Source organism: Emydura macquarii, unplaced genomic scaffold (genome assembly GCF_026122565.2).
Source record: "Emydura macquarii macquarii isolate MOO-44397 ecotype Brisbane River unplaced genomic scaffold, CSIRO-AGI_Emac_v2 contig_746, whole genome shotgun sequence".
NCBI classification, from domain to species: domain Eukaryota; kingdom Metazoa; phylum Chordata; order Testudines; family Chelidae; genus Emydura; species Emydura macquarii.
In genome coordinates this window covers 770,919-785,242 of record NW_027130883.1, presented here as the reverse complement: position 1 = coordinate 785,242, position 14,324 = coordinate 770,919, and positions in this window count along the sequence as shown.

Sequence of the window (14,324 nt, the reverse complement as noted above, 5' to 3'; positions counted from 1 at the left end):
TAGAGCATAGGGCTCAACGGGTAGTGATCAACGGCTCCATGTCTAGCTGGCAGCTGGTCACAAGTGGAGTGCCCCAGGGGTCGGTCCTGGGGCCGGTTTTGTTCAACATCTTCATTAATGATCTGGAGGATGGGGTAGATTGCACTCTCAGCAAGTTTGCAGATGATGCTAAGCTAGGGGGAGAGGTAGATACCCTGGAAGGTCGGGATAGGATACAGAAGGATCTAAACAAACTGGAGGATTGAGACAAAAGAAATTTGATGAGGTTCAACAAGGACAAGTGCAGAGTCCTGCACTTAGGACGGAAGAATCCCATGCACAGCTACAGACTGGGGACCGACGGGCTAGGCAGCAGTTCTGCAGAAAAGGACCTGGGGGTAACAGTGGATAAGAAGCTGGATGTGAGTCAGCAATGTGCCCTGGTTGCCAAGAAGGCTAACGGCATATTGGGCTGTATTAGTAGGAGCATTGCCAGCAGATTGAGGGAAGTGATCATTCCCCTCTATTCGGTATTGGTGAGGCCGCATTTGGAGTATTGTGTCCAGTTTTGGGCCCCTTGCTACAAAAAGGATGTGGAGAAGTTAGAGAGAGTCCAGCGGAGGGCAACAAAAATGATTAGGGGGCTGGAGCACAGGATTTATGATGAGAGCTGAGGGAACTAGGATTGTTTAGTCTGCAGAAGAGAAGAATGAGGGGGGATTTGATAGCACCCTTTAACTACCTGAAAGGGGGTTCCAAGGAGGATGGAGCTAGGCTGTTCTCAGTGGTGGCAGATGACAGAACAAGGAGCAACCGTCTCAAGTTGCAGTGGGGGAGGTCTAGGTTGGACATTAGGAAAAAGCTTTTCACTAAGAGGGTGGTGAAGCACTGGAATGGGTTACCTAGGGAGGTGGTGGAATCTCCATCTTCAGAGGTTTTCACGCTGCGGCTTGACAAAACCCTCGCTGGGATTATTTAGCTGAGGTTAGTCCTGCTTTGAGCAGGGGGTTGGACTAGATGACCTCCTGAGGTCCCTTCCAACTCTATGATTCTTCTGTCTGAGTGATCACAGCATGGTTTCAGGGTGCACTGAGCTGTAGAGATCACGGTAGGGATGCTCTCCTACAAAGCCGGTCCTCACCTCAATGCCCCAGCATGACGCCAAGGGGTGCTGTGCTACAGGAAGTGAGTTGGTGGCTAAATAGGGGTGCATTCCCCTGGTAATCTGTGCAAACTCTATTTTGGGTGACCAGATACCCCGATTTTATAGGGACAGTCCTGATATTCGGGGGTTTTTCTTGTATAAGCACCTATTACTCCCACCTGTCCCGATTTTTCACACTTGCCATCTGGTCACTCTGACTCTATTGCCCCAGATTGGGCCTAGAGGTGCTGTTCTGGGGATTGAGGTAGGGCCGTGTCTCAGTAAGGGGCACATTCCCATAGCCAGTGCTGACCCCTATGCCCCAGCAGTGTGTATGAAACATCACAAACACCGGCTCTCAGATTACTCATGATTTCTGAGGAAATCGCACATTCCCTGTTACAGACCATCTCACTGATTAACATTCCCGTTTGTCCAGCTAGAAGGAAGTAAGCTCCCAAGAACTCTCCAAGTATAATACTCTGTCACTCAGACCCTTTCCATGTGTGGAGCTGGCCCACGCCTCAGTTTGTTTATGGCACCAATTCCCCAGATAGCAATCAGATTGCTTAACATATGTGGGATTTTATTGCCTTTGGGGTTGGGCTGGCTCACAGGCTCTGTAGACACAGCCTCAGTAAACAAAGATACTCTTCTTCAGAACTGAGCAGAAATACCACGGAATTCTTATTGCAAGTGAGAAAATGGGCCTGGTTCTGATCAGGCCCAGGTGTAAATCAGGAGTAACTCTACTGGGGTCAATGTGCCTGATTCCCCTCTTGCTCACCCTGGTGTGAATCACGAGTAACTCCATTACCAGGAGAATTGGATACATTTGCATAATAAACTCTTTGTCAAGTCACTATGGAAATGTATAGATAGATAGATCTAGTTCTTACTCAGCCCACCTTCCCCTTGAGGAAAGGACCCCATGATTAGGACACAGGAAATAAGAATTACAAAATGAATCACTTGTGATCTTGGGATGCAGAAACAGGGCAATTTGGATTAGAAGTAGAGAGGTTATTTTACCTATGTATTTGGCACTGGAGTGACTACTGCTGAAGTCCTGTGTCCAGTTGTGGTGCCCTCAATTCCAGAAGGATGTTGATAACTTGGAGAGGGTTCAGAGAAGAGCCAGGAGAATGGTTAAAAGATTAGAAAACCTGCCTTATAGTGACAGACCCAAGGAGTTCACCCTATTTAACTTAACAAAGAGAAGGTTAAGCGGTGACTTGATTCCAGTCTATAAGTACCTACATGGGGAACAAATATTTAATAATGGGCTCTTCAGTCTAGCAGAGAAAGATCTAACAAGAACCAATGGGCAGAAGTTGAAGCACAACATCACATGTGTTCAGCTGGGTTGAACAGCACATCCAAGGAAGCTTGCACCTCCTAGAAGTCTTCAAAGGCTGCGCTATTTACTTACTTTGGTCATAGTCCTAATAGCTTAACTTATGTTGGAAAATCACCATTAACTTTATCAGCGTAGAGCCTATGGCACACAGTGGGGTATCTGTCATTCTTTCCAGTACAAAGGGATGGGTGTGTATGGGGATAGATAAGTAAATATAGATCGGTTTTATAGGCTTCTATAATGTGTGAACAGGTTTCTAATTCAGCAAAGTGTGATTAAATCCCACACTTACTCATTGCCCGCACCCCACCCATAAATATCACTGTAGAACATTGGCTGCTTCCCCAAGGCATTCCTGGCTATATAACACCTGTGTACCTAGGCACTAGGCTAGCCAGGTGGATGGGGCAGGTGAGCACAATCTTGTCCTTTCCCTTTTGAGGCAAAGCTGCTTAGATCAGAGGGCATTAGGAACATTAAAAATTCCATAGCTAGATAGATAGGGTTAGGATAGATAGATAGTGAGAAAGAGGAGTGTGAATGGGGATAGATAGATAGATAGATAGCAGGTGTATATGGGGATAGATAGGTAGATAGATGCATATGGCAGTAGATAGATATTGTTTACAGTAAAACAACGAGAGTTCTGTGGCATCTTAAAGACTAACACATTTATTTGGGCATAACCTTTCATGGGCAGAAACCCACTTCATCAGATGCACTTTGTCAGATTCATGTTTACAGTGTTGTTGTAGACATTTTGGTCCCAGGATATTAAAGAGGCAAAATGGGTGAGGCAATATCTTTTATTGGATCAACTTCTGCTGGTGGAAGGGACAAGCTTTTGAGCTACAAAGCTTCTTCAGATCTGTGAAGCTTCAGAGCTTGACTCTTTCACCCACAGAAGTTGATACAATAAAAGATATCACCTCACCCAGCTTATTTCTCTCAGACAGATACCTGCCATATATGGTCCTCTGCTTTGCTTGAGAAGTTGGATTTTGGATGCAATACATCTAATATTGCTTTGGGCTTGTCTTCAATTACCTTGGAGATTCGACGGCAGTCGACCGGAGTTACATAAGCTACACAAAAAACTTGCGTAACTCTCGTTGACTTCTCTGCTTCTGTTCTGAGCACCATCTTCACTGCACTGCGCCGACAGGAACCGTGTTCCCGTCAACACAGCTCTATGCCACTTGAGAAGGTGGTCTTAATACATTGATTTCTGGATCGACTGAGCGGGTCTTCACTGACCGCTCAGTCGATCCAGAGAAGTCGATCTGATGGTGGTGAATTTGTCGCTGTCAGTGAAGACATAGTCTGAGTTTCAAATTTTTCTTTTGTATTTATTTAGGAGGGGTGTGGAGTTTAATGGTTACAGGAGGAAGGGCTGGGTTCTATCCTCAGCTCCAGGCGAAGAATGCTGTGTTGGTAAGAGTAGATGGGGGGGTTGAGAGTGAGGATTTCAGGGGTCTATCCCCAGCTTTGGGAGGGGAGTAGGGTCTAGTGGTTAGAGCGGGAGGGGGAGCTCTATCCCCAGCAGTGTCACTGACTCTGCAACTTTATTCATGTCACGTCAACTCTCTGTGCCTCACTTTCCTCATCGAGAGAATAATATTTATCTGCCTTCCATGCAGGCCATTCTGTCCCCATTTCCCAGGTGAGGGAGGGGGATAAATTTGGCATCTGATCCCCCCTAGTGTCCTCAGAGGCTGATGGCCCTGCCTTTTTCTTTCTGGATTAATATGACACATTTTGTTTCCTTGTTTTCCAGCAATGGCAATGAAGGGGACACTGCTGCTCTGGGCTTGGCTGGTGCTTCTGTGCGGTGAGTAAAGTACAAGGGCAGCATTTTCAACCCTGGGTGTCTGACTTTAGGCATCTCGGGGTGGGATACTTAAGCCAAATAAGCTGGGGGGATTGGTACTCCTTAATCACTTAGACACTGTTGAACATTTTGCCCTGGGTGCCTAAATATGGATCTAAGAATTGAGCTACTCGGAAATTTCCCCACGGGACGTTTTCTGTAGGAAAATGAGGCCTTGCTGAACTTTCCATGGGAATGTATTGATTTCAAAGTAATAGTTTCAGAAAAAGAAAATCAAAAGGCAGCAGCGAATTAATTAGTTTTCAGAGAGAGCTGGAGACATTTATGAGTGAGCTTGTATGACGGGGTTGTTCCTGATGGTGGGGGGCAGGGCTCAGCAACCCTGGGGATCATGGCCAGACTTTCAGCTGGCCACCAGCATGGGGCAGGAAGGGAATCTCCCCCTGTCACCTCCTGCTCCTATATATTCTGGGTTTTTTAAAAATCTAATTCCTCTGAAGCATCAGGGACAGTGATGGCTGGAGATGGGGCATTGGTCAGTGTGGACCAGAGTTCTGATGTGGCACCAAGCATTCTCTCTCTCGTGTGCTTGACTGGATGGATCTTGCTCACATGCTGAAGGTCTAACTGATCACCATAGGTGGGGTGGGAAGGAATTTGGCAAGTACGTTGAAGGGTTCTTGCCTTCCTCTGCAGTGGGTGGTGCAGGTCACTTGCCAGGATTCTCTGCCTATATTTCATTTAATCATTTCCCTGCCATTGCAGCAGCCTCGGGCACTGGTGGTTCTCAGTCCCTCCTCTCCTCTTCCAATGGCACGTAATAGTTTGTTCTCCTGTGGATTGTAATACTTTCATCTCATTTCGGTTGTTGGATTTAGTGTGCAGGTTCTTGGTGGTTTTTGGTGGCCTGTGATGTACAGGAGGCCAGTTAGGTAATCTGATACTCCCTTCTGGACTTAAACTCTATGACTATGATTTTGATGATGTCAAAATGGACATTTTTCATTTCAAAACAGCTTTTCACTTTGAAATGAATTTTATCGTATGTTATATTTTTTCACAAAATAAAAGCCTTCGAAATCAAAACAAAACATTTCAATTTGGTTGAAATGTTCAACTGAATCAAAATAAAATTTTATTTTCAGGGGGAAAAAAATCGATGCTTCGTTCTGATTTGGGACAAAAGCAAATCTTGAAATCTCAGAATTTCCTATGGAATTAAATTTCCAAGTTTGGATCAGTTCTATTTAGGGGTCTAATTTTAGGCACCCTCATTTGAAAATGTTGTTCCAAATCCTGATAAATTATTATTGCTATTTATTAGGTGTTATGGTAGCAAATAGGTGCCCCAGTCATAGACCAGGACCCCACTGTGAATGGGGTTGTACAAACAGAACAAAAAGATGGTCCCTACAGTAGAAGTATAAGAGAACAGACAGACGGGTGGACAAGAAAACAATTGTGGTCAGAATGACAGGTATGCCTGGCAGAATTCAGTGTTTACCTCTTTATCCTTTTGATAATAATATTAATATTTCTTTTTAAACATTTTTTTATTTTTATTTTCACAGCTGTGGGAAATTGGGGTGTGTGTCTAAACATTGTGGGGACTCAGACACTAATTATTAATGCCAGTAAATGTTCAGATTCAAAGTGTTAAAGCTGTATAATGGTTAAAATACAAATTGTGTGCGTGTATGGCGACCTTGAAATTTACCTATAAAAATATAACCCTTCCAAGCCTAACGATAGACTGCAGTTTCAGCACACTGGTAGCCTAACCATACCATCTCTTTGAACCCCGGAACATCTTATCTGACTCTAATTTGGACACATTCCTAGTGAACTCAAGAGCTCACTATTAGGAACCTCTGGGTCTGGGATCGCTGTAGATAAAGCATGGGCTGAAATCAGCAGCATTAAATACTCAGCCATTTGGCATGGTGACATCACTGGGAGATGGGATTAGCTGATAACTGCACCGATGTAAGAGACTGTAGTTGTAGCCCCATCGATCCAGGACTTTAGAGAGATAAGGTGGGTGAGGTATTACCTTTTCTTGGACCAACTTCTGTTGGTGAGAGAGACAAGCTTTCAAGGCATACAGAGCTCTTCTTCAGATCTGGGAAAGATACTCTGAGTGTCACAGCTAAATGCAAGCTGGAAGAGATAGTTTAGCCTGACTAATTAGCACATATTCTAAAGAAACAGTCAAGGTAGAGTGGCCCTTTAACACTTCTGCAGTCATAGGACAAAAAGAGGGGGTTATGGTTACAGAGTGTTGTAATCAGCCATAAATCCAGTGCCTCTGTTTGTTTAGTCCATGATTTTAGTGTCTCACAGAGTTATGAATTTAACCTCCCAGGTTTGTCTTTTGAAAGTGTTGTGCAGGTTTCCTTAGAGGATGTGGACTGATAGGTCAGATATCGAGGGATGGTTTTGCGAAAAGTGTTTGCCCATAGGTGACAGGGTGTTTTTGTCTTTTAGCATTTTCTTGTGTGAGTTCATTCGTGTGTATAGTGATGGTCTGGTTTCACCCACTTAGCTGTTATTTGGGCATTCAGGGCACTGGATGAGGTACACCACATGTTGTGATGGTCATGTGTAGAAGCTAGGGATCTTGAAAGCTGTGTTGTGGGTAGTGCTGATCATTGTAGACGTCTGCAGATTTTTCATCTGTTGCAAAATAATTAATATTAATAATACAAGAGGGGTCAATAGGGCCCCAGCTATTGTAAGTGTGGAAGGGGGTCAATTTATGAATTTGCCAGGATGCCAGTTAGATTTTAAAGCTGAAACCTAACCAACTAGGTTTCTCAATATATAACAGAATCCAAGAAGGTCGGATAACCCCTCTTTATTGAGTCCAGGAAGTGTCAGCTTACTAGTTTAACGCTGGATTCTTTTCGGGTCAACTTTTAACTGGAACAGTGTTTTTCATATCAGGATTTCTCAAATCCATTGCTTATTCTTAAACAACCAACAATTTATTAATAAACCCAGAACCACATTAAGATATAATCAACCATTCACCACTCCAATGTAGACTCCACCAATTGTGTTACTACACACAAAATACATTCTTGCAGGCAATTATCACAGACTGGAATTGAGACTCAGCAGTTATAGCAAAGAACTTCACAGATGGTATTTCATTCTTGTCCCTTTCTATCAGGTGGGATCTCCCCTTTTAAAGCAATTTCTCATAATATTCCACAGTTATATCCTGGTTTATATTTTTTAACATTTCTCCTTCCTTGTGCCAGACAATTCCCATTACAATACTTCTACAGCATAACAATTATTTACAAAGGAAATCAACAAATGCCTTATCTTCTCAATTTGGAGGACATACTCCATACAGTCTTTTATTATACTAAGAAATTCACATTATTTAGGACTTACACTAGAATGAGAGACATATTCCTCATATAGAAGGATGCAGATCTGACTCAAAAGGCAAACCAATGTGCAGATTCTAATTTGGGGTGAAAGACAGATTATTCACGATATATTTGACTTCAAAGAAAACAATATATAGTTTATAATTTGGGGTGAAAATATGTGGCTTGGATTCCTTGGGGTAACAATTTGCTCAATTGGACTTTCAACCTTACAGCCACATTTCTAGTTTGTTTAATTTGCAGCTTCCCCACCCATCTCTTCTTGATACACTCAATGTGCAATAGAACACTTTGCGCAGAAAAGCAGGGTGTGACTTTTGTTTAGTAACTTGGAGTTTTTTAACTAGGTTGGGAGGAGGAAAGAGGTTTATAAGAGATTCTTGCCTAGGTTCTAATTTTAATTTAGCCATTTTAATTTCTTTAGTTGGAGAGGGGAATTCCCAACCTTGACTGAGCTGTTGATCCTTAGACAAAGTATCTCACATGATGTGAACCATTTTCTTATTGTCTTCATAAATGGATCCTTTGGGATAACAGAGATAAGAGAGATTTTCTAATTGTTGAGGGCCAGAAGGAATCATTAGTTATTAATCATTCAAAGCTTATCTGGCCCATATATCCCTTACACCATACACAGACCAAGAAGACAGCCCCGACCCAAAGAATTCACAATCTAGTAATTAACCTCTACTGCACTTAGCAGTCAGACAATACACCAATAGAAGGAAGGCCAGGTGGTATGTTGTCAGGAGACTGGGTCATAGGCACTCAGGAGTCTGAATGCCAGAACCAAGGGTTGAGAGAGTCAGAATCATGGCTGAAGGTCAAAACCGAGGCCAGAATCTGACTGTCAGAGCCAAGGGTCAAGACAGAGTCAGACTCAGGAATAAGAACTGAGGGTTGGAACTGGATCAGCAAGGATCAGGGAAGGCAAGGGCAAGACTGGGACAGGACTGATTAAGACTGGGTGCAGGGCAGGATCTTGGCTGGAGCAACAGAAGAACAAGGCAGGAGCAGGGCTTGGAAAGACAGAAGCACAGGGATGCAGAGACTCCACGGGTATGTGCATTAAGCAGCCAGCAGATGGCAGTTGCTGAGCTTAAAAACTGGCCTGCTAGCTTCCTCAGCCAATCAGGCAGGGTGGGCCATCAGGCAGCCTCCCTGACTCATTAGGGGGTCCAGAGTACTGAACAGGTGCACCTGCAGGACCTTACTCCTGCCATATGGTGTGGTCTAGTGTAGTGGTTCCCAATCTTTTTGAGTGAAAGCCCCCCAGTTAACACTAGGTAAAACATGTAACACCACCCCAACCCATCCCCTCAGCAGCCATAAACATATATAACTCCTATCAATACATATAATGATAATAATAACAATAAATTACATTAATAATAATGATAATAAATTACTCTTACCTGTTCCATGCACACTGCACCATCTTAGTGAGGACCATAGGCTTCTAAGTCCTTCACAAGTGATGGGATATTTGGCGTTATATTAGTAACAGTGAGTCTGAAATCATTGTGCACATCAAGTTTGGTGTGTGCTTTTGTTTTGATTGCTACAAGTGCACTGAATGCAGTTTCTGACAGATATGTGGTTGGAAAGGGAAGAATGATTCTGGTCATTGCATGCAAAGATAACTTAGGGGCAACATTTGGTCCTTTAACAAGCCAAAGTTTTTGGTATCCATGCTCCTGAAAGTACTGCTTACAGAGTGAATTTTCTTGGAGATCTAGGAGTTCATCTTCAAAATTCAGGTATTCAACAGCCTCTGTTTTTGCAAGGAACGGATCCAAAACCCATACGTCTCTAGAAAAACATTCAACATTAGAAAATTGTGATTTAAGCTTCTCTTTAAGTGCTTTCATGTGGTTAATAAACTCTCCAAGGAATGACGGGAATGGCTTGCCCTCACACTGTTTCGACAGCAAGGAAAACTGAGTGAGGTCTCCTTTCTCAAGGTTGGCGATTTGAAACTCCAGTTTCCAACTAAAAGCATCAATCGCCTCCTTGCACTGCAGTATGTTAGCGTCAGCCCCTTGTAGCAGTTGATTTGTTGCATTGAAAAGACTAAAAATGTCTGCCAGATAAGCAGTTTTAATTAGAAAATCTTCACTTAATTGATCCGACAAAGCAGGGTTCTGTATGTGTAAGAACTCTTTGATTTTGTCTTCCAGTTCAACAAAGCGAACTAACACTTTTCCGCATGAAAGCCACCTAACCTCAGTATGTAATAAGAGAGTTTAGTGACCTTCATCTTCACGGAATTCAGCAAAAAGTCGTTTGTTAGTTGATCGACCTTTTATGTAATTTATAATTTTAACAACTGTCATAAGTGTGCCATGAAGGTCTTCTGAGAGTTTTTTACCTGCTAGTGCTTGTCGATGAATCATTCAATGAAATATTACACAGATGGGAGCTTTTTCTTTCAAGCAATTATTGAAGCCTTTATTACTATCCAACATAGAAACTGCACCGTCAGAACGACATGCAACAAGATTTTCGTATGGCAGGCTATGCACTGCAAAGTAAGAGTCCACTTCTCGAAAAATGTCTTCACCTCTTTTTGTAGTGGAAAGGTTCGCTGACATTAAGATATCTTGCTTTAATTCTGTTTCATCAATATACCGTGCATAAACAAGAAGCACCACCTTACATACCACTGCAGTTGTCTCATCCAGCTGGATAGCAAAATGACTGTTTTTCAATTTTTCAGTTAGAGTTTTTTCACAACTTTCTGCCACTTTGTTTATTCTGTCCTTGACTGTACTGTTCCATAGTGGTTCAGCCTTTAATTTATCTGCAATCTGGGGTCCACAAATTGTCTGAACCATTTCAATACAACACAAACAACGAGAATTCTGTGGCACTTTAAAGACTAACAAATTTAATTTTAGCAGGCATAGCTCACGAAAACTTATGCCTGCTAAAATCAAATTTGTTAGTCTTTAAAGTGCCACAGAACTCTCGTTGTTTTTGCTGTATACAGACTAACACGGCTACCCCTCTGGAACAATTCAATACAAGTTGGTTTGATCAACTCTTCACCAATAGTATGTGGTTTTTCTGTTTACGCAATTAAAAGTGAACACCGAAAAGAAGCTTCACTGATCTTCTGTGCATCGCTCCCCACTTTTGCAAAAGCTTCCTGTATATTAATTAGCTTGTTTGCAATCACAATTTCCCTCTTTCTTAAGAGGTACTCACAGTCTTTATTTGTGGTTTTGGGGTATTTTGTTTCCTAGTGTCTTTTTAATTTGCTTGGCTTCATGCTGTCATTTGCAAGCGTTTCACCACAGATGACGCATTAAAGCCGTGTTTTGTCAGGAAGTCCTTCCATAAATCCTAACTCTAGGTAGCTGTCAAAGTATAAACTTGTCTTCTTTCTTTCCTTTGTTGTCCTTCTTTCTTTCCTTCTTTCTTTCATTTGCAGGATGCTTTGTTGTCATACTGAAGTTTTTAATTGAGGCGGGCACTGGCGGACTGGCCAGGGCTGCTCCAGTCCCTCACCGACACTAGCCGAGCTCCTGAGCTGGGGGGGCTGCTCCTCCAATCTGGCCAGTAGGAACCATGGGGCTGCTTCTCCCAGGGAGGGGGGGGGCTGCTTCTCATTTCCTACTGGTGCGAAGCTTGGAGCAGGCCTGCTGTGCCCAGCAGGTGCGTGGCTTGGGTGGCTGCTTCTTCTCTCCCGTGGGCACAGGGTTCGGGGGAACTGCTGCACCCAGGATGCGTGCAGGTCCGGAAGTGCTCTGGCAGCAGGGCTTGGACTCCTGCTACCTGGGTGGGGGAAAGAGGGCTACTGCTTCCCTCCAGCAGCGCAGAGTTCAGAGCTGTGGCTCAGTTGGTGGAGGTCCTTCTCTTCCGCTGGTGCAGGGCTCAGGGGAGGGGAGGAGAGCACGGGGCTCGGGGTGCTCTGAGCTCCATGCCACTGGAGCAAAGGAGCAGCCCTCCTCCACCCCTCCAGGGAGCAGAAGCCCAAGCCCCTCATGCCAGAGCACCACCTGAGCCTCACGCCTCCTGGGGGGGCTGCTTCTCTTCTGCAGCTAGGCATCCAGCATGCATGGAGCTCGTGGAGGCTGCTCCGGCTGGCTGGTGCGCATATCAGACTGGCTCCACAGGTCCTTAATATTACTGAAGTCTCACGAACCCCCTGTAATCTTTGGAACCCCCACAAGGGGGTCACGGATCCAAGGTTGAGAACCACTGGTCTAGTGGATAGAATGTCATAAAAGGCTGCAGCAGACCAGAGTGATTGTTCCAACACTACCATGTGATCTGGTTGAAATCACTTCACTTCATTAAATCCACATTTCTACCAACTGCATCTGAGGAAGTGAGCTGAGGCTCATGAAATCTTATGCCTACTGAAATTAAATTTGTTAGTCTTTAAAAAGTGCTACAGAACTCACGTTGTTTTTGCTATATCCTCATAGTCACTTACTTTAAGATAAACAGGAGAATGCCCAATAGGAATAGGAAATTTGACTCTGCTGGGAATGCTGCCGAGTCCACTTCTAGCATCCACAATTCAAGAAGGATGTTGATCAACTGGACAGGGTTCAGAGAAGACCCATGAGAATGATTAAAGGATTGGAAAGCACGTCTTCTAGTTCAAGGAGTTCAATTTATTTGGTTTAACAAAGAGAGGGCTAAGGGGTGACTTGATTACATTCTGTAAGTACCAACATGGGGAAGAAATATTTAATCATAGAAGATTAGGGTTAGAAGGGACCTCAGGAGGTCATCTAGTCCAACCCCTTGCTCAAAGCAGGACCAACCCCAACTAAATCATCCCAGCCAGAGCTTTGTTAATAGGTACTTCAATCTAGCAAAGGTCTAACAAGATTTAATGGCTGGAAGTTGAAGCGAGACAACTACAGATTGGAAATAAGTCATACATTTTTAAAAGGGTACGTAATTAACCATTGGAACAACTTACGGAGGGTCATGGTGTATTCTTCATCACCGGCAATTTTTAAATCAATATTGGATATTTTTCTAACAGACATGTTCCAGATCAAACAAGAGTTGTTTTGAGGAACTTCTGTGGAGTCTCTTACGCAGGAGGTCAGATTAGATGATCACAGTGGTCCCTTCTGGCCTTAGAATAGATTAATAAAATATGAAAGTCAAACAAAATACATGAAATTGATAAAGTCAAAATGAAACATTTTACCTTATTGAAATGACACAGTTCAACATTATCAAACTGAAATGTTTCAATAGCCCCAAACTGAATGTTTTTTTTGGAATTTTCATTTCACGGGAAATTTATTGGAATTAATTCCCTCCACCGCCCTGCTCCCCCCAAAATGTCAGAATTTCCTGTGGAATAGAAATCTTGTTTTCTGATCAGTTGTACTGACTGCAGATGGGAGCATCAATGACATCTTCAATAACTCCAATTCCCAAAGTTCAAAAATCATGAAACAAACTCTGCCCCCAAAAACTATGAGATTAGCCCCAAAATCGTGAGGTTTTCTTAAATGAAGATGATAATGTGTGTTTTGGACTGCCTTCATTTTTGAACTCCCCACCATCCTTGTGTGTGTGTGTGTGAGTCAAACCCTGACAATGCTGCTGGCTCTGTATACAGTGACTTATGGGATTTTTGTCCCTGCTTCAGGGCAAGAACCTTGCTAAAGAACCCAACTGAGATGAAAGCGCTCAGATCTGTATAAAATGCTGTCAGACTGTGCGGCGCTCACAGATTCTCCCCAAACACTCAAAATGCTCATTAACTAATGCTGTGTCTATTCTCTGGCCCCACATCTGACACCTCATTTTGACAATTTCACAACAAAAAATAAATCTGTTTATTTCATTTCAAAATGACTTTTTGTTTTGAAATGTAAATTAATTTGTTCTAAAACAATGTGAAAAATAAGAGATCAAATTTGGAATGAAATGTTTTGAAATTATCAAATCAAAATGTTTCAATTGATCCAAACTGAAAAAAGTTCAGAGTTTCATGCTGCAAAAAAATTCAGTATTTTCACTTTTCATCCCAATTTGGAATGGGAAAATTTTTAGAAATATTGAAAATTCTCATGGGTCAGGAATACAATTACCTACCTGCCTTTATCATCAGTAGATCTCAAAGTTATTTGCAAAGCAGGTCATTATTATTCCCATTCTACAGTTGGGAAAACTAAGGTGCAGAAAAGGGAAGTGACTTGCCTACAGTCATCCAACAAGCCCTGGTCAGACCTGAGAACAGAACCCATATCTTATGAATTTTAGTGTCTAGCTTTATCCACTATACTGCACTGCCTTGGAGCAGCAATTAAAGGTGCACAGGTGTCTTCAGAAGGTTAAATAGACAAGCTGGTTTCAGGTTTTTTGAATGAACGATTTCTCACTGAAAATGGCCTTTTAAAAATAGCTTTTGTGAAACTGATGGGTTTTTTCCCCACCTTGAAATTTTTTGTTTTTTGAAAAATTTAAACAAACACTGTCAACAAAAATGAGGTCGATTGGCTTTTCTGTTTTTTTCTTTGATTTTTTTTCATCATTTTTAGCTTTCTGTGTGCTCAGTCATCTTTGTTTTTAATCGTCTTCATTCATTCCTTTTTCATTTGATTTTCTTCTTTGCTTGAAACT